General features: G+C 39.2%; 1 protein-coding gene across 8 annotated transcripts in view; it reads right to left on the reverse strand.

Moving 5' to 3' along the window:
• The window catches only part of GRXCR1 (glutaredoxin and cysteine rich domain containing 1), a 327,600-nt gene that overhangs the window by 140,851 nt on the left and 161,675 nt on the right, over positions 1–25,074 (reverse strand). For all 8 annotated transcript variants that reach the window (XR_009350873.1, XR_009350876.1, XR_009350877.1 and 5 more), the window contains one exon: positions 23,292–23,465. The gene's annotated coding sequence lies outside the window, so the exon portion shown is untranslated. The remainder of the gene's footprint in view (positions 1–23,291; positions 23,466–25,074) is intronic.

Consider the following 25,074-nt stretch of genomic DNA (forward strand, 5'->3'; position numbering starts at 1 on the left):
TCATCTTTTTCTCACACTGGAGTTTCTAGTATTTCTTTTATGTTGATCATGATGTACACTGAATGCACAAGAAATCTTCAGCATAAAAGGCTGAAGACTCAAAGAAGACTTCCTAATCAAAGTCTATGGATCCGTTTAATTTTCATATGCTGAAATAAATCCTTCTTACTATCAACTCTCTTGCTCAACATGTCAACGTTGAATTCTCCAAAACCAACGTATAGCAAACCATTGATGTTCTCAGAGTATCAGTCTCACATTCAATATAAACTTGAGGATTTATATCAGAGATAGTGTGAGTAGTGGAGGAATTATCAATATCTACAACAAACATCTGAAAAGTATTGAATCAAACTGGAGAATTTAACAGAACTATTGGCTTAATTTTACTCAACTTAATTAAAACAAACAAACAAAAAAAAAAACACCTTACAGGAAGTTTAGCACAAATTTAGCACATAAGGAAATAAACATATGGCTAAGTGGGGAAATTTTTTTTTAATGCGTTCTATCATAAGGTAATTCTGATCAATGACGCTTCCTCTATGAAAGAGGCAGGATATAACTGATAGCTGTTTTTTACTTCATTGACTAAGCACATGCCCAGCAACATGATTGTCAGGACATACCATGTATAGAATTGCTCCAGAAGTTAGGTCTCCTTTTCTTTTCAGTTTATTGCTTTACCTACTGAATTATTCCTCTTAATACATGCCAAGTTTCATTCGTTTCTTCTAAACATAGAGTTATACTTAGGAATACTCCATGACTGGTAAGAAGTTGATCCCTACTCATGTCTGAGTAATTCAACTTAACAATTTGATAATTATGTTCCCTTTACTATCGACTTATTCCTTAGAAGCATATTTTACCTGAATATCACAAAGTGGGCTCTCAGCTAAACAAAGGATGATAGTCCAATAATTTAAGGCCTGGCCTTGATTATAACACTAGAATATTATTTTAGAACATAAAAAAGGCATGGTAAAACAGTTTTAAAAGTAAATTATATAATAAGAAAATTTCTATTAAAAAATAGAGACAGAAAACTAAATACATAAATGTTGGAGGACATGGAAAGTTGAAAGCTTCCTACAGTTACCGATGGGTGTATACATTCTGGATCCCATGACCAGAAAAGCCACTCACAGTTCTATAATGTATATTTGATAAAGGTACATAAGAGAGAAGAGAGAAACAGAAGTGGGAATAGATGAAGGGGAAATCTGGGGCTTTGCATGGGCCAGTGATGACACAGCACCCTGAATAGTAGGTTGTAATTCATTCACCTCACTGTAACCAAAAATAGATATGTGATTGTCTCATGGTTGGGATGTGATGGTTAGTTTTTATTTTTTATTTCTGTGCTTTTCTGTATTTTCAGATGAGCCTATTTTACCTTCATACTTACTCGCTACAGTTATTCCACAGATTTTTGAGTTATATTTATACAAGTTCATTTATACAAAATAAAATGTACCTATTTAGTACAGATCGGTGACTTTTAACACATACAGACAGGACTCCTTAGATTTTTAAGTGACTTGCTTGAACCAGAGCTTCTGTACCCAAATCCAGTGTTTTTTCCACTACCTCAAAATAACTTTCACAAAGTTACCCCAAAACTTCCCTTCATTTCTGTTTGTATTTCATAATAATACATCATACCATTTTATAACCTTAAAAAATTAATTACTATAATAAACGCCTCCACACAAGTGTATGTGGGAGGACATCATTAGATGTGCCCTTTGTTAGGTGAAACAATGGAATTGAGAGAAAGTAATTTTTCACAGTGAGAAAGCAGAGACCAGATAGGAAATCAGGACATCGTGGGCCTGACATTTGCTTTGGTGAATTTTAATGACTAACCTTTTTGCCAAATAGCGGTTGGCCCATCTTAAAAAGATAAGGAAGCCAAGATTCCATATCTTTAAAAGTAAGCCATTCTAGAAGGAGTGATAACTTCCAACTCACTCCTGGTGTCCTTCTTTCTACCTGCCATGGATCATTTGGGAGATCCAGGGGAGTTTTTGGAGATATTAGAAACAGAGACAAGAGTAATGTTGAAGGGAAGAAAAATGAGCCGCTGGCTCCAATCGACACAGCACAGTGAGTCTGGACACAAGGAGATGGATACGATATGAGGTCAGCCACCCAGACAATGGGATGATATTCCTACAGCTGTTAGGACATTGTTCCCAACTAGACTGGCAACAGCTTGTAGTCTACCTCAGAAATCAGATCTCCCTCACCCAAAATAAATTAATTAACACCCACCCCTCTGAGTTAAATAGCCCTGTCCGCCTGCCCAGCTTCTGTCAGCATTCTTTCTTCCTTAATGCCTGCTCCTTCACTGAGCTTTCTAACTGCCCTCAGCGCTGCCAAGCAGACAGTTCCTGATCTTTAATTCGCTTTTATCATGTTAGAAGATTGCCATCAAGCCTTAATAACATTCTGAAGCCCAGGGAGACATGAGCCATCCCTAAAGCCCAGCTAACTTTTTGTTACAAGCATCTGTGCAAAAGATTGACATCTGCCCAGGCTCAGGGAGCACAGGACACACACACTCTGAAGAAGCATCAGTTGGGGGGGGGGGGGCGACAGAAAATGGACTAGCCTCTTTGACTTTATTCTTTTGTCAGGTTTCTTATTCTTTTTAGTAATATCCAATGATCAGCCAATACTCTTCTATAATCTAAAAGATGACCAAGGACAGTTGAGACTAAAATCTTGAGAAGCGTTCCCTGCCAACTTTCCAGATGGCCCTCAACACGTCGTAATGGTGCATTGATGATGATGATGGTAACACTCTGCCTTCATTTAGTGCTTTATTTAGCTTCCAATGGCTCTCACGTGCCTCACACATCAGGTCAATGAAAAGGGATCTGAACAAATTGATTTTGCAAAATAATCACCCAAATAGCTGCTTAGTGAGAGAAAATTTTAATTTTTAATCAGATGATGATGTTGGCAAGCAAATATGTAATTATTTGCAAACTCAGACATATATTACTTGAAGCACTGCCAGGACTACAGCCTTCTGTGGCCTGGGACAGCCTGGGAAGAGGGAAGACAGAGCCCAGTGTTGGGATAGGCTGTGAAGGCTCTTGATTGAGCACAGACACACCAGAAAGGGGCGGCGGCAGGGTTGGGGCTGGTGGCGGCGCACGAAGAGAGACTTCTCTAACTTTTCAGTGTGGCTTGACACCAATTATAAGAAACACGTCAATTTGCCTACTGTACAGTGTTTCCTTCTTAGAGACTGTGCATGAAACCAATCCCTGGCCTCAGGAGACCTTAGACCTAACTAATCGTTTGGCTTTGTCTCTGGAGAACTTCTAACTTTTTGCAGTGATTCTCATCCATGGTTGTAGGCACTAAAATTCAGGGTCATTCTTGGATAATTTTTCACCATATGCATGAAGAGGCCAAGAAAGCCATTTGTAAAGACAGGGAAAGAGGAAATGCAGATAAACAGAGGAAAACTGAAGCAGAGTTTGGAGTGGGGAGTGCTAGCAGGACAGAGAGACAGAGAAATGTCCCTTAGCTCCCAGTCTCATTCCCATTACTGGCTCTGGTCTGATTGCAGGAGAATACAGTTAGTTTTCTAGCCTGTTTGGTTCAGACACCTCTGAGGAACGTGAGATTTGAGGACCCCCCACTGGGAAATGTTGCCAGTTCTGTCAGCCTCCCTGCTTGACATTCAGATCACAGCCATGTCCTTGCCTGTCCTCTTGAAAGAGTCCTTTGCTTCTGACTTCACAGCGCCCTCTTAGTGTTCACGAGTTTGCGTATTAGGGTCTTTCCCTCAGTTCTCAATGTTCCAGCAGTGGGTCAGCTCTCTGCAGGATTAGGGGAATTCATGGGCTTTACAGATCGCTCTGGATCACTGTGTTCTATCCTGAAGCTCTCCAAAGAAAGAAGCAATTAATCTATTTTACAGAAGATAGAGCTGTCAGTGAGGCCAAGTGCAAGGACCACAGACCCAGAAGCCAACCAACTGGCATTAAAATACTAGTTAGGAGTCAAGTTGTGAGACTGGTAAGTTCATTTTTCTTAACATCGCTGAACTTTCCTCTCTTTGCCTGTAAAATATTAGGTCTCACCACATGAAAATGTCATTTCTGCAGGTCAAAAATGATAAAGGATAAGTAACTTCACAGGGATAAATCTAACAGCATCATACATGTCTCACAGGTGAATGAGAATTTGAGTTTTGAATGCCTCATGATTTAAGATATATAATAGAATTAAGATATAATAGAGCCACAAAATGAGCTCAGCCTTTTGCCAAACAACCTCACATTAAAAAAAAAAATTAAGATTTTATTTATTTATTTGAGACAGAGAGAGAGCACAAGTGGTGGGGAGGGGCTGAGAGAGAGGGACAAGAAGCCTCCCCACTGAGCAAGGAATCCCACTGTTGGGCTCTTTCCCAGGACCCTGAGATCAGATCACGACCTGAGCTGGAGGCAGACGCTTAACCCACTGAGCTACCCTGGCACCCCATAAAGCAACCTCACATGAATACCATCTTTCTGCAACCACTGTGTGGAACAGGTCTTTTGGCTGGTGATGTCCTCCCTACAGTGACAATCAGCTATATCAGTAGTCAGGCTCTGCCAGGGCAGGTTAGCCAGTCCCCACGTGGCTAGTCCTTAGGTGTCAATCCTAAAAGAGGCAACGCCATGGTGGAGTCCTCTTCTTGTTCTAGAAATTCTAAAATTATAAATTTGCAATGGCCGAAGTCTGTGCTGAATGATTCAAGCAATCCCTCTTCCTGGACCACTTACCCTTAAATAAACACATAACTTGTTCCCCAGTTTCTCCCAATCTCTGTACTTAGTGTTACACTGTCAGTGGGGTGACCAGATTGCTGTCAACGGTGCCTGGGAATGGGTCAGTTGACGTCCGTTATTCCAGAATTACTAAATAGTGCATACTCAATATAAGTTTGCAATAGTGCATACTTATTTGCATACTCAAAATATCTGCATTAGAAAATAAATGAGGGGGGGGGGGACGCCTGGGTGGCTCAGTTGGTTAAGCAGCTGCCTTCGGCTCAGGTCATGATCCCAGCGTCCTGGGATCGAGTCCCACATTGGGCTCCTTGCTCCGCAGGGAGCCTGCTTCTCCCTCTGACTCTGCCTTCCACTCTGTCTGCCTGTGCTCGCTCTCGCTCGCTCTCTCTCTGACAAATAAATAAATAAAATCTTTAAAAAAAAAAAAAAAAGAAAAATGAAAATAAATGAGGGGGGCACCTGGGTGGCTCAGTGAGTTAAAGACTCTGCCTTCAGCTCAGGTCACGATCTCAGGGCCCTTGGATCCAGCCCTGCATCGGGCTCTCTGCTCAGCGGGGAGCCTTCTTTCCCCTCTGTCTCTCTCTGCCTACTTGTGATTTCCCTCTCTGTTAAATAAATAAGTAGAATTGTAAAAATAAATAAATAAATAAATGAATGAATAAATAGAATGAGGGGAGCCTGGGTGGTTCAGTAGCTTAAGCATCTGACTATTTCAGCTGAGATCATGATCTCAGGGTCATGAGATCAAGTTTTGGCCTTGGACTCCATGCTCAGTGGGAAGTCTGCTTGGGATTCTGCTTGAGGTTCTCCTTCTTCCTCGGTCCCTCCCCCTGCCTGCACACACTCTTTCTCTCAAATAAATAAATGTTTAAAAAAAAAAAAAAAAAGAATGAAAGAAAGAAGTGATATAATCATTCTGCCTTCCCTGACAACTTAGATAAAATCTGCCACTACTTCTCTTAACCTGCCTTATTATTCTTCACATCATAATGATTTGTCTCTTACAGTCTGTCTTCCCATTGTAAACTGCTCTACAGCAAAGACTTAAACAATTGTGATAAATGCTATATTCCAGCATTTAGAACAATCCCTAGAAGACACTTGGGAGGTATTCCAAAGATCCTTGTTGAATGAATTTAAAAATTAAGGATTGAGACAAGTTTCCTTTCTAAATAGTAATATTTATTTTAATTAGCTGGTAAAATAATAATCAACTAAACCCATACCCAGTCTTTTCTTAAAATGCTTCAACATTCTTATACAGCAGTATTCTTTTTACAAATGTGTTGCCTTGCAATATTTCCTCCAACCTACTCAGGACCCACTGCCCTCCACATTCCCAGTAGAGTATTTTGCCCATGGCCCTTAGGTGTATTTTCAAATGGCTTGCTTTGGGTGAGCCTCTCCAGAGTGTCTGTTCCCTCAGGTCTACTAAGTTGGCCATGGGTCATATAACCCTACCCTTTGGCTGGCCCAGCAAGATTACTTGGAATTAGAGCACAGCAGTTCTGAGAGTTTCCAACAGCGAGCAAGATAAAGAAAATCGCTGCCTTCACTCCAAGGGATTTGCAGCTCTTGGCTCTTCATGAGGCCTGGGATAATGTCTTGCCATGTATACCTCTAGTTACTCCACCTGTTTACTGAACCTACTTTGAATAGATTTATGTGGCTTACAGCCAATAACTGAGTCGCTGGGGAAAATTCACCAAAAGAACTGCTCCTTCTTATTTCTGTAAAGCATCGTCTAGGCATAAACTCCCTGGGGATCACTTCTCTGGGACCCAAAACTCCAAACAGCAAAAGCTTTCACTCTCTGGACCTGATTAGACATAGACTGGCTTTAGGGAAATGGAACATCGGAATGAAAACATATTAATGGTTCAAAGCTAGTTCATGAATTTCCTTGACATCCTCACGCTCACCAGACATTACCGACATGTGTGTTTCTGTTACCTAAGCATAAAATATCTAAAATAGAACATCATTATTCCTTCTTCTCTTCTTTCTAATCAGCTCCGCTTCTGCCAATAGCACTCCTTTTTAAGGAGATTTAGAATTTCCGCCCTACAATCCCATCCTCTTTCTTTGTCTCTCTCCACGTGGTTACCAAACCTGTAAGTAGTACTGTGCTCCCTCCTCAGTGGATCTCAGTGCATCCCTTTGCATATGCCTAAGTCCTCAGTGTGAAAAGAAGACTGTACTCAGAACTGGTAGATCTAGGCTTATTCCAAACTGCCCTGCTACCTAGCTTCAAGTCCAGCCACATAAAAACTCACACATTCTGGGCACCTGGGTGGCTCAGTGGGTTGGCTGCCTTTGGCTCCAGACGTGATCTCAGGGTCCTGGGATTGAGTCCCGCATCGGGCTCTCTGCTCGGCAGGGAGCCTGCTTCCCCCCACCTCTCTCTCTGCCTGCCTCTCCGTCTACTTGTGATCTCTGTCAAATAAATAAAATCTTTAAAAAAAAAAAAAAAAATTCGGGCGCCTGGGTGGCTCAGTGGGTTAAGCCACTGCCTTCGGCTCAGGTCATGATCTCAGGGTCCTGGGATCGAGTCCCGCATCGGGCTCTCTGCTCAGCAGGGAGCCTGCTTCCTCCTCTCTCTCTCTCTGCCTACTTGTAATCTCTCTCTGTCAAATAAATAAATAAAATCTTTAAAAAAAAAAAATTCACACATTCTGAGTTTCTAAATGTAAAAATATAGGCCAGATCATTTGAATGGAGGAAGCTGAGCACCCAACCTGTCTGAAACAATTAAGATTAACTATCATTTCTTATCCAATAAATTCACTGTTCAATAAATCCTATGTGCACTTTACACCATCAAAGTGTTTCCATGCGGTGATTTTTTTCTCTTTCCTTTCTACCTTTCCATTTACTTACTTTTCATTTACTTCTTTCCCTATGCCCATATACTGTTTCTATTTTTGAAATATCTTGTTTCAGCTCTCTCCACATTTGATTTTTATGCCCTGGCACCTGGAGAACACATGAATAAGTTCCAATTTTAGATGGTACAGCTGGGCTTTTATGGGAAATGGAAAAGGACAAAACCCCTTTTTAACAACCTGGTGAGCTCATCTGGCTTTTCTAACTGTTGCTTTATGTTTCATGTTTCAGAGGACTAAGTAACATTCTCTTGTCAACAAAGCACCAGTGGCCCTGAGTGCAATCCCTTGTTGTAAAAACAGACAGAGATAAATAACCTGGCTTGTACATTTCAATATTTTATGAATGGACTCTAGCCTCAGGGAACTATCTCAGACTCTAAGTCATAACTCAGTCAATGATTCACTGCATATGGTTAGTTAAAAGTCTAAGTCTCTCTGACTGTATCAATGGTCCATAACTGTATCATTCTTAAAATCTCCTTTTGTACCAAATACTTCAATATCCCCTTTACTATTCTGAAATGAAAAGCATAGACTCTATAATCCATCTACACAGAAATAACACATTCCCACCACTGTTTCTTCTTTTCAATTCTAAAGCACAACAGGCTTTGAAATCTGAAAACTTTTATCCAAGTTTGGCTCTTAAATTTACCTGGCTGCATCCCCCAACCTGAACTGATGAGAATTATGTATTTTATTTTTCCCATCTGCTATGAATAGTTGCTACAACAAAATCAGTGCATTTGGTAGCAGATCCCATATTCCACAGAGTACTACATTCTATTAGCTGTATGTACTTCACTGGTTTTCTAAAATGTGAAAACGACTGAAAATAATTCTGGCTAAAATATTCAGAAAATGGTTTTTGTAACCATGTAACCTACCTTCACACAAAAACTCAGTATATACTCTAACTCTAGCATAAAGAAGAAATAAAGGATACTAATTTATAAAAACCCATACCCACATCATTATGTAAGCCCTTGGACATGACATAGTAGCAGGTATATTGAAGTGGACTGATGCCTGTGCCAAGTCCTAGAAGCAACCCATCACTGGGTATCATAGGCACACATGCAAACTGGCAAGAGTGGGTCATGTCAAGTCCACAACTGCATGACCAACACAATGACATAATTTTCTGAAATGAAGAATAACTTTTGATAAAATGTCCAACAAAGCAAAAATACTATACTCTCTTCAATTTACACATCACTTGCATTTCCTGGAAAATGAACTGTGTATTAAAATTTTATTGGGGCATCTGGGTGGTTCAGTCAATTAAGCATCTACCTTCAGCTCAGGTCATGATCTCAGGATCCTGGGACTGAGCCCTGCGCAGGGTCCTTGCTCAATGGGGAGTCTGCTTCTCCCTCTCCCGCTTCCCCTGTTTGTGCTCTCTTCTCTCTCTCTCTCTGTCATATAAATAAAATATTTAAAAAGAACTTTATTAAAAAGCAACTTGTGTTCACACATCAGACAGAATTCATCTCAAAGCTAATATTTGTATTTGAATTTGTACAGGATAGATACACATTTGTGGGGCCGGTCTCTCCCACGCATGGCAAGACATCTAGAATCCCAACTTTACTAAATGACAGAGGAAGCCCCTCCTTAAATTTTAAACAACAGAAAAACACTCTCCCCTCATTTCCAGAAGGCCACCCCCCATCCCTCAGAGGGGAGTAATTCAAATTTGTATTAGCATTATTTTAGCCAGCGCTTGCTTTATCCAGATTTATTTCCTGTCTGATCATTATGATTTTCACCTAAATGAGTCGCCAAAATACATGACCTTTGATTTTATGTAACAGTAAAGTTAGGATACAAAAAGTATATAAACATCTACAAGTACCAAAACATTTGATGATGCAGGAAAAGGGGCACAAATAAGGAATACAAATAAATTATCATCTAAAGAGTTACATACGATGCTTCCTTTGATTATTTATTAAAACCCACAAGTAAAGTGAAAGGCATGTTTTTCCTTAAAAAGCACTGGACTGATATATCTTCAGTTTCTCTAAGACCACAGTAGCCTTAGGAGGATTTGGAAAACAGATTAAATTGGGAGAGAATCTTAACCCAGTCCTTGAAGATGCTCTGGAATCTCAGCTACCTCCCTCCCCAGTACACCCCAGCCATATAGGAACCCGGATATCATGATTGTTAGCAGCATTCCGTCTGCGGGCATGCAGATCGCCCCTGCTTCTTCCCCAAGACCCTTGTTCCATTCATTCTTCTGCCGTCCATTCCACTGATTTGATTGAGCACATATGTTAAACAGTTAAACAGCAGGGATTCAAAACCTTGTTAAATTCCTGCCCTCCAAGAACTTCCGGTATGGTCTGAGAGGCAGTATGGTAGAGATGAAGTGCCATAGACTCTGCAAGTAGGTAGGAGGGATGCTTAGGCTAAGACACAGAAGGTCATAGACAGCCTCTGAGAAAAAATTAATAGTTACTGCTGATACGATTCCCAAGAGCGCTAAAGAAAAACCTTTTGCAATAAAGGCAAATGGAAAGTAGCCAAATACTACTCACTTTGCTTACATCATCAAAGATAAAAATTTAACCCCTTTTCTGAGTTTCATACTCAATGGAAAGAAAACCGATGTTAGTCCATTTGTTCAAAAACATAGTTTTTAGAACACCTATAAATACAGGTTTACTGAATACCTATAAAATATCATATAACCCTAAGTCCTTATCTTCGTTATTTTTTCCCAAGCTATGCTTTAGATTAAGAAAATCTACCCAAATATTTCCTTCTAAAGAGCTCTTAATATTCCACAGATGCTATCTGGTTTTGCCTCACTTTCTCTATAAAAAGGATGTATATTTTTATCACCACAGTTGAGGGCACAAATACCCAAAAGTACTATGTGTCCAAAGACATGTTTTTACCACTTTTAGTGACTGTCTATTAGTTTACAAATAAAGTGAGAGGATAAATAAAAAGCTTGGTGGTGGTAACTTACCATTCAATAAGTAAGATTAGCTCTTAGAATAGAAATGTTCCTGAGAAAACTGTTTTTGCTATTTTGGAAGTAATATCATAGCTGGAACATGGAACTGAGAAGTTGCTTCTCAAACATGGAAGATATAAAAACATTTTCCATTTTCATGGCCTATTTAGATAAGTTTAGACTGGTTGCTGCTTTGAATGACAAAATATTCTTGGTTTTTCATTTGTGAACTACATCTTTCTTAATTTCTCAGCAATTAAATTGTGCAATTTTAAATTGTGAAGTCTAATTGGAGATAAGAAGCTGGATCCTTAAAAAGTATAAGTTGAAGTAAAAAACTCACTTTAGCTTATACTAATGCTTTTCCTTTTGGATAATCTCCATTTCAGATGCTTCATAAATAATAAATAGTAATGAGAGAAATCACATTTATTAAGGATTTTCTAGGTGCCAAAAATGCTCCATATGTTACTTCTTTTAGTTCTTAAAGTAAACCTGTGAAATATGTAATAATGTCCCAACTTTACAGATGGGAAAAATGAGACACTAAATACTTTACTCAAAATCATTAAGGCAGAACAGAGATTCAAGCACAAAACTGGCTGATTTTGCTTTCCAGATTATAGACATCATGATATCGGAACGAAAAGACCAACTCTTTGATGTTTCTATTCTCCCACTTCTGGGTTCCTGCTTTCATGCTCAGAAAATGCAACTGGATTCTTATCCTCGATACGTCCTTATTCTATGACCTGTGCTCCCCACAGCTTCCATGCAGTAGATTTCACTCAAATATCCCTTTTGGGAGCATCACGTAGGGGGGGAAAAAATTAAAAGTCTCTGAGAGATGGTAGTACAAACTCACTTGATGGTGGTAGACCCTTCATGAGTCTGATGCCAAATGTCATAAATGTTAGGAAACCAGAAACCAAATACTACACCACATTAATGTTTTATAACTGCTCTGGTTGGTTTCATTTATCATCACCTTCCAATACCTACACTTTTTCTCCCATTTCTAGGATATATGTATCTCTTGAAAGAACCTGAAAACAGCAGTTGGCTAAATCCATAATGTACCAGCCCAATCGTGAGAAGGGAAACGATGGACAATGCTTACAGAAAGTCAGAACTAGAAAGAAACTTAGATATCAAAATACATTTGATCAGTTTCCAAATAAGAGAACCAGGGTGGTCTCATGAGTGGTTAGGAACATTATCCAAACTAAGACTGGTTTCCAATGGAGATGTTGTCTCATTACCACTGTTCCGTGCTACCAAGTCTGAATAATGCCTAAGAGATCATATCTACACTCTTGGGTTAAGTTTTAAGTTCACTTTGCTTATTGCTATGCTATGTACATTGAATATATAGCCCCCTGAGCCGATGAGTATTGTTACGGATCCTCTTTCCTAGTAGTTCCCCTGATAGATGCTGGTCACCTGTTTCTCCATTATTTTCCCTTCTACTCCACACCTGTTGGGCTCTGCAGCCTTTGACTTTACAACTTTACCTTAGCCTTTATCTTCCTTCCATCTCAAATTTCAGTGCAAAGCTTATATATTATTTTATTTGGAACAACAAGCAGGAAAGTGAAGCTTGATATAGGCCAAGAAAAACATGAAGACCAAAGGAGAGTGTCATTATTCAGGCAAACTCAAAGGACCTACTGAAAAGAGGAGAGAAAGGAAGGAAAAAGAGAAGAAGCCAGGAATGGACAGCCCTCGAATTAGAGAAAACAAAGAGGTTGATCCAGAAGAGTGTGAAAAATTCATCTCCCACTCAGAAAAGCACCTGTGTTCAATGAGGTGGTGGGGGGGGGGGAGGCATGGCAGCAGAGGAGTCTGGGTAGGGTGATCAATGCGGGGCTAATGTGAGGTGGGGGAGGGGACAGGGTCAGGGTTCTGACTCCTTCTCTGGGAACAGCCTCCATCATGTGCCCAAATAAATGGGAGACAGCTTACAGAAATCGATAGTAAAAAGGGAGCTAGCAAAAGAGCTAGGCCAGAACTGGTCAGGTTGTCAGAGACCCGGGAGAGTGTATAAGGGTTCGGGACAAAGCTCTAGGACTAGAAGGACCTGATGCAATGATACTTGTGACAGATAGAAACCGAACTGAATGGAGGAGGTCAACAAAGAAGAAATTAAGGTAAGGCTGCAGGTCAGTGCTTTGTGGGGGCTTGCCCTGGGTCTGTGGGTTCGGGCAGCAAACCCGGTCTCCCACCATCTGCCAACTAGTCTTCTACATTAGTCTCTCTTGTGTCAGAAAACGAATGGGACCCCAGTGCCCAACGCTGAACTAGAGAAAGCTGAGGCTTCCCCACGGGTAGCATGCAGAACAAAACCAGAGACAAGGGAGTTGGTGGTAAGGGTGACACAGGAGCTGAATTCATATCGTGGCACGAAGCATGTTAGCAGACGTGCTACCCATGCAAAATGGGGCTTTGAAAGTGAGGCAGTGTCTGTTCTGGAAAGTTTGTCTTCTCCATGGAACCAGCACCAAAATCTAGCTTCCTGGAATCGGAGCAGCTCAGGACCCAGGCACTGCATGGCGATGAAATGTAAGTCCACATAGTACCTGGAAGAACCCAACAGCCTGAGAGGAATGTTCCCATGCAGTCCACTTCGGAATCCTGCCCCCATCTACACACATCCAAGCCCCAAGTCTTAAGTCCCCCACAGCGCATGACTGCTTCTGAGAGCAGGAGGCATCTTACCACATATGCTGCAGATCACAAGCAAAGCCAACTTTTAAGTGGTGAGAACGACTGTGTTCCAGAATCATCTCCACTACGTTTTCTTATCTTACACAAACAGACTGTAGCTTTCCTAAGGAAAGCACATTAAAGTAAACATAAAGTTAAAAGTGTGTTTTTAAACCTTCCCACCTTTAAGGCAGTAGGCACAGAAGAAAAAGACTGTTCATTCACTGTGGTAAAGAATAAAGGATATCACCAAGGAATGACATTTATTTTAGAAGAACTTTAAAAAAAAAATGCTGAAATTCTTATGACCTGTACTTATTCAAAGGTAGTGGCTTTCTGTACTTCATGAAAAGGTCACATTTATGGTTTCTGACAGAACAGAAACATTTTACCATGTTGGCCTTAGAAAACCAGTGGATGATAAATATCAAAAGACATATAACTAAAAAAGACCAACATGTGATCTAATTTTTTTTTCTTTTCAGTCTTTCCTGGCTGTTTTGGGTAGGCCCTGCCTGGGAGGGATATCAGTAAGGTTCTAGTTGGGAAAACAGCATTGACCCTAGGTACTTCACAGAGAGACTATTTACTAGAATTGTTAAACAGGTGTTAGGTAAGAGAGAATGCCACAGATGATGAGGTGACTCAGAAAGGAGACACTGATCGGTTCATTTCTCTAGTTTTGCATGACAAAGTACTTCAAACTTCAGGGGCTCAACACAACAATTTTTTTTTTTTTTTTTTTTTTTTTTATCATTATCTTTCACAAGTCTGGGATTTGAGTGGGCACAGTGATGGCCCTCATTTGGGTTCCCTCATGCATTTAGGTCAGATGCAGTGGAGGGTGTAGTCATCTTGAAAGCTTACTTGCTTTCATGTGTGTGATGATCAATGCTGGCTGTTGGCTAGGACCTCAGCAGGAGCTGTGGGCCAGAACACTCACACAGAGTTTCTCCATGTAGTCTGCCCTTCCTTACAACTTGACTGTCCCACACTTCTTACTTGATGACTCTGGCTTCAAAGGAAATAATCCAAGAGAAAGAGGTGAACCCCTCAAACATCACTGTCCCTTCTGTTCTACTCTGTGGGTTGATTAGTCAATATGTTTGGTCTAGATACAAGGGGAGGGGACACCAGCCCCATCTCCTAGTGCTAATGTCAGAGAATTTGTGGACACATTTAAAACCACGAGACAGAGAAAGCAGCTACCAGTCCTATGTGTGGGACAACAGAAAGAGTCAATGTTGAAAGAAACAAGGATTGTGGAATTGGAGCCGTAGCAATTGCTAAGAAACAGAAGGGAAACCCCAAGCCCACAAAAGCAATACTAATTAATACATCATACACATTGATCTTGTTGTCTTCATCTTCCATAAATAAGCCTGACTTGACAAAGTACTGACTGGTATAGTAGTAATTAATTACTAGCATAATTACTGATTTTTTGTTATGACAATATGTTCCAGTGAACAACGCTATCAAAGTAAGCAGGCTGCTTTCTAAAAACTAAGTCTTATATTCTGGGATACAAAAGTCAGGATCATAAGAAAAGATAATGGTACCAAATTAAGAAAAACCCAAGAGGTATAATAACCAAATGCAATGTGTAGTCTTGACTCAGACAAGGACATTTTGGCCAACTGTAAAAATTTGAATATAAGCTGGGTTTTAGGTGAGACAGAAGTTTACTGAACAGGAAAGATGAAGATCACTGACTAAGAAAAGAAGCTTACAAAACGGAGTGTACAATACAAATACATACAAAGGTATTAACTGTGGTGATCCCTGAGGGAGTGGGAATATGATGTTTGTTTTCCTTTTAATTTTGCTTGTTTTGTTTTTAATTTACTACATGCATGTGCATTATTTCTGTAACTATAAAAAAGGTTATTTTAATAAGAGTCTTTTAAAAATAATTATGACATATAGACAGACTCATATAGAACCTGTTTCAGATTTGCAATTTCAGAAATGTAATGTCAGGCTGAGAAACAAATTTATGTTCATGAACTCTGATTTCAGACAGAAGCCAGAGACAGAGATATGACTCCGTGAGGGAATCAACATACTTTTTTTTTTATTCAAAGCGATATGAGTGACTCAAAACAAAGTGCTAAAGAAAAGGAAATTGAAAAGTCTTCCTGTAAACTAATTTCCTCTCTCTTGTCTCGGCCCATGAAAATATCTAAGTCTCTTCATCCTAAATTAAAGTTCATGCTCCCCATAGTTCTTTCCTTGACATTCTTCTTTTTTTTTTAATATTATATATTCATACAAAGCAGACCATCATCTACTGTGATGACTCCCAAATGTATAGTTTCATTCCTGATTATTCCCCTAAGCATGGATACAATTGCTTACTAAACATTTCCAACTGAACTCCCAGGGGAACCTAGAATTAAGTGTATCCAGCAGGAAATTTAATCATACATTTTCCTGTAAAAAATATTGACTTTATATTTCTAATCCTTATTAATGATATCAAAATCAACCCAGCAAATCAAGTCAGGAATGTGATGGTCATCCTAAATTTCTTCATAATCCCATCCCCCATACACATACCTAGTTATTCGTAGAGGCCTGCTAATCTATCCTTGCAGAAAATCTATGTAGCTACTAAGACTAATAAGTCAGTTTTCAAGGTTTCAGGATAAAAGATCAATGTCCAAAAATCAACTATAATTTGCATATACTAGCAAATGTTGAAGACTGCAGATAAAAATATAATTTATAAGGGATAAATCTGTTAAAATATGTGCAAGATCTAACACGGAAAAACTATAAAATATTGAAAAGAGAAATTAAAGGAGATTTCACTAACTGGAGAAATATTTCATGTCTGTAGATCAGAAACCTCAATTTACTTAAGGTGGCATTCTTCCACAATGAATATACGTATAGCTTCAACAAAAGGGCAGTAAAAATCCCAGGAGGCTTTTTACAGACGTTGATAAGTAATTCCAAAATTTATTTAGAAATATAAAAGAACTAGAATAGCCAAAAGAACCTTGGGGGAGGGGAACAGAGTTCTTCCACCTTACTTTACTATTTATCATAAAACTAGAGTAATCAAGTCAATCATCTTTAAGACAGGCAAATTGAGCTATCGGGCTAGAACAGAGTTCAGAAATAGACCAATACATACATAACCAATTGACTTTCTATGAAGTTTCAACTACATTTCAGCGAATAATCTTTCAACACATAAAAATTCATATACATATAAAATGAACTTCAATCCATACATAACACCATACACAAATATTAACTCAAAAATGGGTCATAGATAAGCATATAAAATCTACACTATAAAATTTCTAAAACAAAGCATATGAGGAAATCTCTGTGCCTTGTGTTTGGTCAAAATTTCTTAGATAGGGTATCAAAAGCACAATCCACAAAACAAAAAAATAGTAAGTTAGACTTCATCAAAATAAAGAACTTCTGCTTTTCAAGAGACTGTTAAAAGAACAAAAAAGACCCAGTCACAGGCTGAGAGAAAATATTTGAAAATCTTATATCTAAAAAAGGACTTCTATTCAAATATAAATAAATAACTATCAACACAAGAGGGAAAAAATGAAAAAGGTAAATGCTTTGAACACTTTTCAAAGATTTGCTGATGACAGGTAAGTATATGAACTGCATCCAACATCATCTATTATTAGGGAAATGCAAATTAAAAACATAGTATCATACTACTATACATCTATTACAATGTCTAAAGTTTAAGAGACTGTCTATACCAAGTATTTGGGCAATATGGGAAAGCTGGAACTCTCCCACTGTTGATGGGAACATAAACTAAACTAGTACAACTACTTCACAAAACTGTATGAAAGTTTCTCAAGTTAAACATACGGCTACCATATAACCCAGCAATTCCAGTCCTAGATACTTACCTAGAAGAAATAAAAACATATGTATATAAAAATACTTGTACATACATGTTTACAGCAGCTTTGTTTATAATAGCTGCAAACTGGAAACACCCCAAGTCCATGGATATAAAAACTGTGGTTCATCCACTCTAAGGAATACCACTTAGCAATAGGAAATGAATGAACCACTGATACAAGCCATAACTTAGAGGAATCTCAAAATAATTATGCTGGATACCTCTATTTTTTTAATAAACACATATGCAAACTTAACAGAATAAATAAGTATTTAATATTATTATAATCTGCACACATTACACAGTGTATTCGAGATGGCCATTGAGAGGAAGGGACTGCCACCTGACCCTCAAGCTGGACCCAGGCCATCAGAGCCTCCTCATACCTTCCCCCATGCTAGGAAGGAATGCTCTGCCTACCATTCCCACAGTAGGAACTGTTTCAGGGACTCGGGCTTGAGAGAGTAAGGTGTTGTTGAGACCATCCGGATGGCATATGTAACTGAACCCAGTGAAAGCCTCCATATAAATGTTAAAGATTCTGTCAGGTGGGTGCAGAAATCTACTGGTCTTTGCCTGTAGCAAACCTCCTACAGAAGTTCCCTTGCTTATCAAACCCACCATGTACCAATCTAGAATGACCTCTTTCTTTGGTCTCTAGTTGTCCTCCACATACAGGAATCAATTTCAGATTTCACCCTGGGAACCCCTAAGATGTAGAACCAAAACGTCTAAATAAATATGCCTACAGGGTGATTAACTCTTATGGTATCATTGAACTGAGGACTCGACTCCCCTCAATGTCAATAATGACTATACTAAACTCTTTTACATTCCAAAGTAGAACATTCCAATTCTCATGGTTTGCCATCATTAATTAATTCTATTTTTATATAAATGATTTTTTAAAAGATTTTATTTATTTGACAGACAGAGATCATATGTAGGCAGAGAGGCAAGCAGAGAGTGAGGGGGAAGCAGGCTTCCCTCTGAGCAGAGAGCCCGATGTGGGACTCTATCCCAGGACCCTGAGATCATGACCTGAGCTGAAGGCAGAGGCTTTAACCCACTGAGTCACCCAGGCATCCATTAATTAATTCTTCATAGACAAAAACCTTTGGAGGCTTCTTAATATTTTTGAGTTAGGAAACTCAAATATGTGAACACAGCATATGTTTTGTTTTTTGGTGGACAGGGCACTCTAGTCCTGGGTTTGAGCTCCAACCACTTAGCAACTTTCAAGTTTCCCTAGTTTTGTACATACAGGATTTTAGTCCTCCTAAATATCCTGTATGTGTAAGTGCATAAAGCCTAAATGCCGTGCTTAGCGCATGGTAAACTTTCCACAAATGACAGCTACTACTAGCAAATTTCATACAAATACTTAAATAACTTTCAGAAGATTTTGAGTCCTAGTTCAAATTAATTCCAAGAAGTTCTTGGTTTCTCTCTTGGACTGAAAACAAAATAATCCCCACTTGTCCTGTAGTATAGAATTTCCCATTTAGATTTAGATATTTACTGACTGCATCAAGATGGTAATTTTGACAGGATGTAAACTCTCCCAAGAGGGGGAAAATATAATCATCATTTTCCCATGTGATATAGAAAGTTAAATATTTTCCAGTTTCTGAAATTTCCTGTTTCTTACAAAGTATGTACTCTAGTAGGAAAAAACATTCTCAGAAAATATTCAGAAATGTGGGGGCTCTAGAAGAAGAAAACAATTAAACAAACAAACAAACAAAAACCTTTCAGTATAACTGCTAGAGGTTTATAATTAATAAAAGTGCTTTCCCCTATATGGAGAATCAAACACCCTAGATTTGCTACAAAATACAATAGGTGTTGTATGTAAGATTTGGTTAAGAATGGAAGAAGACGGGTGCCTGGGTGGTGCAGTAGGTTAAAGCCTCTGCCTTCTGCTCAGGTCATGATCCCAGGGTCCTGGGATTGAGCCCCACATCGGGCTCTCTGCTCAGCAGGGAGCCTGCTTCCTCCTCTCTCCCTGCCTGCCTCTCTGCTTGCCTGTGATCTCTGTCAAATAAATAAATTAAAAATCTTTAAAAAAAGAAAAAAGAATGGAAGGAGAAATGACTGAACATGATTTCTCCTGGAGGAGGAATTAGTGGTACGACCTCTTTATATCTTCTTTGGGGCAGACATCTCTGGGCTGTTCTAGTTACCGGCCTATTCTTGATATAAAATTAAAGCAGAGTCCAGGTAATTTTCATTCTAGACAGTCCTCTAAAGTTGATTATCTTTTTTATTGTGAAACCACAAAGGAAATTTTAGGACAGAAATGAAGCAATATGTCTACATACAGTTTTTGAAATGACACTAACCTTCTCCTTCTGACTCATCTTCCTTAATGCTTTCATGTTCTTTGAGTAAAGAGCGCCTTCAAATGTTCCATTTCTAATCAGAAATTTTTGTATCATTCCTAAGAGGTTAGATATCTTTTTAAAATGCTTCACTGATTTATAACAGTATAGAACTTCCTAACAGCTGGTTCAGCCATATTGAAATTTGTGGCCCATGTCCCACCATCTTGGAAAGTTGATACATAATTAGCCCCAAAGTGTAGGCACAGTATATATAATGTCATTATGTCCCCTTTTCTTAATTTTTACTTTATGAATTAATTATTTTATATGTTTTTTAGAATTTTTAGACTTTTGTGTTCATTTGCTAAGACTGCCATAAGGAAGTATCACAAATTGAGTGGCATAAACAACAGAAGTTTATTGTCTCACAGCTCTGGAGGCTGGAATTCCAAGATCAAGGTGTCAGCAGAATTGCTTCTTTCTGGGGGCTGTGAAAAAAAAAAAAAATCTCTCCTATGCTTCCTCTCTAGTTTCTGGTGGCTTGCTAGTAATCTTTGACATTTACAACTTATGTAAGTATTATCCCAAATTCTGCCTTCATCGTCGTATGATGTCCTCCCTGTATATCTGTGTACAACAGTCATACCAGGTTAGGCCGTAGCCTAAAGACCTCATCTTGACTTAAGTAAATACATTGGTAGTGACCCCATTTCCAAATCAGGTCATGTTTTCAGGTACTAGAGGATAGCAGATATGATTTTCAGGGACACACTATTCAACTCAGAGCATACATATAAACATACATATGCTGCATAGGAAACTTTTTAGCATATCATTGATATATTAACATTGGCCTTCTCCATGCCTTTTTACATAAGACAAAGATGAGTTTCTTAAGACCATCAACAATGTGGAACAATATAATAGGCAGAAGTTCTAAGATAAGTTACTTCAATGGAGCTAAGAGTTCTGTTAATTCTTATAGACCATTCTGCCTGATGGACTCAACCACCAGCCTCTCTAAGACACAGGCAGTGTACACCCAGCCTCCCTTCTTAGCATCCTTTTTTGGTTTGTTTGTTGTTTTCTAACTCTAACCATATATAGTCCCTGCCTTCTAATAAATTCTCTAAATATGAAAGAATATTTATAGCCCATAGCTCTGTGTGCTGTCCACATGACTTTGGTCATCAAGTTTAAACATAACAGCTCTGTGACACTGCAGCAAATCAGATTATTTAAATTTGTTTCAGAAGTATTCAAAGGGGTTTCATTTCTCTTTTAGTGCCAACTCCATTAAATTTAATTTCTAAAGAATTTAATTGGTTTCTAAAGCCAATGGAAGAGCAGGTCATTGTAGATTCTTCTTCTTCTTCTTTTTAGATTCATTTATTTATTTGAAAGAGAGAGAGAAAGCATGAGTGGGAAAAGCAGAAGGAGAGGGAGAGGGAATCTCAAGCAGACTCTGCACTTAGTGGTGAGCCCAAAGTGGAGCTCAATCTCACCACCATTAGCCAAAACCAAGAGTCGGACATTTAACCGACTGTACCACCCAGGCGCCCCTCATTGTGGTTTCTTAATGTTTGCCATGAGTTGGGCTATAGGAGGTGGTATACTCATTCCATGATCCTAACTCAGCCCAAGGCACCCTAAGACAATCAAAATTACCCAAAGACAACTGTACTCTAGATTAAGGCAACATGACTATTCCATTCCCCAGATCCTGCTTCCCCCCACCCCAATTTCCTGTTTATGAATTACCTTCCTGCCTCCACGCCATCTAATGTGTAGAGGCACACACCAATTATCTCTCTGTCTCTACTTCATTGACCCTGTGAAATCAGCTTTGTCTTCATTTTCTGGATTGTCTCTCTTAACCTTTGCACCAAACGCCTTCTGGGTACTATAGTTAGTAAATTAGGTTCTGCTAAACAGATGCCTTTTCATAAAATTCTGAAGGCAGAATACAGTGAACACCATATTCCTGTGACTATTGGTTGTGGCTGCTGCCAAGAAATGCCACATAAATATAAGATCCTCCAACATCAGCATTCCAGGGTTCGCTGTCCAGCTCCATGGGTTGAGAGATGGGTTTAAGGGGAAGGGAAGCTTCTTGCTTCCAGCAAGGCTACAATGGAGGCTTTAGAGACAACGGTCACCTAGTAGGACAGTGATCCAGTCTTCCTAAAGACATTTCTGGAAACACAACCTAGATTTCTTCTTTAACCTCAATAATCATTATCTAACCACCTATATTTGTGTAGGAAACCTCTTTCTGCTTCAAATGCATAGAGTGGTATTCCTCCTAATAGTAGATTTAACTGACTATGAGGGAAGAGTTTATGCCATGAAGAGTTTATGACTCAGAAACACAATTTCAAGAGCATTAGACATTAGATGCCTCTCTTTATTATCATCTCTGGGTTATTTCCTTGTGGAAGTTTTCATTGGATACTTCACACTACACCAAATCCCAGGCACATGCAATCTCACTCCTTTCCAGAATATTTCTAATTTGCCAAGTTCATCCTAATTGTAGAGAAATCCACTCTCTTCATTTCCCAAGACCAAACCCAGTTTTCAAGCTGATTTTGTATATCCAAGCAGAGGTACAAAGGAGCTTACAAAGCAGCTTGAAATAACTCACATGCCAGGACCCATTCTCTTATATGGCAACCACGCTTATCCACAACTTCTTCATCCATGAGGTAATGATCGTTGACGTGGAAGCCAATGTAACAAAAGCTTATATGTCACATGAGAAATTTAAGGAGTGACCATCATGGCGTTATGGGGAAATACCACGTTTCCTTCATGAAACGAAAAGAGCACTACGTACTTCCCAAAGGGGTGTGACAGGGAGTAGAATGAAAAGCCAGTGCCACCAGCCTGTTTTTTCTCTCTTCCTCTCACCTCCAGCCCTGAGCTACAGAAATCAATCCTGCCTGGGCACTTTCTATCTGAATAAACAAGTCTTTTTTTTTTTTTTTCCCCAGCCAGTGTGATTTTTCCCAATTGTTATTTTAATTATTATGTTTCCTTCTACTGGTTCCTTTCTCTTCTTTGTAGGGTCCATATTCTCCCCATTTTACAATTCATGATGCTGTGCCCCAAATCTCTTAGCTCTCTCCTCATGATTTGATTCTCTATGTGTTTTCGCTGTTTTGCATGTGGCTTCCACTTGACCCTCCAGGCTGATCTCCACGGTGACTAATCTCTCCTTAATTCATCCACTCCATTTCTAAATTTTAAATTTATCAGATTTTTAACTTTCAGGAAGTCTTTATAAAGCTATCGTAGAAGCTTGAGTCTTTTAGAAAGCATTTTGTTGTGGTCATTCTTATAGCCAACTGTCTCCTCTAACAGTTCTACCATCATGCTAGAAGCTTTCCTATTCTACCTCTCCTCTCTCCTTAATTTTCTCTTCCCTCTCCCTTCCTCTTCAGTTTCTTTTCCCTTCCTTTCCCTTCTCTTCCCTTCCCTTTCCTCTCTTTTCCTCTCCTCTCTCTCTGTCTCTCTTTCCTTCCTCTCTCTCCACTCTCTCCCTCTCTCTTCCCCCCATTCTCTCTCCCCTCTCACTTCTTCTCTCCCTCCTCCGGCTTGTTTTAACTCAAAGACACTGCTGGGTCCCCTTAGATTGTGATGATTTCCTCTGCATATGCATGAGTCTATTTATATACCAAGCTACTATGGTACCTGGGAGTGATGGAAAACCACAAGAGGCAGGAAGTACTGCTGTTCACAGAGATGTAAGAAATGGAAACTCTTCAGTCCCCTCTGGAAACATCAGGCAGAAGCTGGACCGGGGCTCTCTTAGGCAGAGGGAGGATCCTTGTGCCCCTCTGAAGCCTTTACAATCAGCAGATCCACCTGGAATGACATGCACAGGACAGCAAGGCTTTTCTTCTTGGGGATGCACAGATCTCGAGGCCCAATCTCTCTTCGGGAAGAAGAGTTCAGCTTCTCAGCCCAGATCAACTTCCAGGAAAAGACTGAGAAGCATCCTAAACTTCCAGCCCATGTCAGGGTCGAGGATTTCATGCACATCTTCTAGTACAAGCACTTGTTTCTCTATGAAAAAATGGCCAGCAGTTGGATTAGAGTTGAAAGTGAATATTAGGGCAACAGGGAGGCACCAGGCCACCACAGCATCAGAATTCTGATAACTGTGAGGCAGATGGAAAAGATAAAAACAAAGGAGACAAACAAGATCGATGGAAACAGCCAGTATTACTTGCTTTAGCCTTATCACTTTCCACAAAAGATTTAATATGACTTACGGCAGAACCCATGCAATAAACCAGCAAAATGTAAACAGAGATGAAAAATAAGAACCAAGTAAAACATAACTTAGAAGAGGATATCTAGACAAGAAAAGAAAGAAATAAAATAAGTAACTTTTATCTGAGTCCAATTAATGGCCAGACTATCCAGGAGGTTGCCTGGGATGCTGATTTCTAATGGATTCTAGAGCATCACTGGGATTAATTCACACAGTGTAATTGGTCTCACTCCCATTAAAGTAGAGAGAATCAAATCAAAACTAAAAACACCCTTTACCACATTACTTTATCTTTTGAGTAATTTATCCCTACCCTTCTATAATTTCAGTAAGTCTGATGTCAGCAAAGTGAGCCGACTTTCTAAAACCAAATAAAGTCAGACATAGGTCTGCTTCTGGGGAATGAATAATTCAGCTAATGAAATGGGAAACCTGAACGACATCTTCTAAGAAACTGTCCTGAACTCTACACTTCTATAATGTCTATAAGTTAGAAAATTATGAGAGAGATCAAAGGATTAAAAAGCAGATAAAATAGCAAAGAGTGTGACAAATATTTTGGTTGGTATTAATGAATGAATACATGTCTCTGTCCATACAACTTCCTAGAAAACGTTTATCTTACCACCTCCACTACATAAAAGTTTCAAAATATATTTTTAAAGTTTCCATCTGGAAAGGCATCAAGGGATCGAGCCTGCCTCTCCCTCTTCCCTGTTGTGCAGTCCATGCAGTAATATGCTTTGTCGAGTACTTTTTCTGACCCTGTTCTGCCTTGTACAGAAGCCAGAATCTTGACTACAATAACCAGAGTATGATCTACCTAGTTCAAGCACCTGTCTATGGAAATATGTAGGATGACTTTTATATTCATATCACTTGAAGAATAACTGTGGTTTCTTTGAGGACTACTAAACCGAAGAAACCATCTATATTCAGATACACTTATGCTGAACATGAACATACACAACTTTCTTTAAATAACTCAACAGTGTCATCCTTGAGGCTAACCAAACTTCCTTCTTAGTCATGAATTATCAGGAATTACTCTTCCTTACCCAACCCACCAAGGGAAATTCTGTTTTGGTCCGATTTGGATTTATCTTCTTGAAAATTCTGGTGGTAACCTTGTTATTTGAGCCTGTAATACTTTGACCATATTATTCTGAGACACCACAAAGGTACAAGGTTCATGGA

The sequence above is a fragment of the Mustela lutreola genome, chromosome 1 (genome assembly GCF_030435805.1).
Source record: "Mustela lutreola isolate mMusLut2 chromosome 1, mMusLut2.pri, whole genome shotgun sequence".
In the NCBI taxonomy this organism is placed as follows: domain Eukaryota; kingdom Metazoa; phylum Chordata; class Mammalia; order Carnivora; family Mustelidae; genus Mustela; species Mustela lutreola.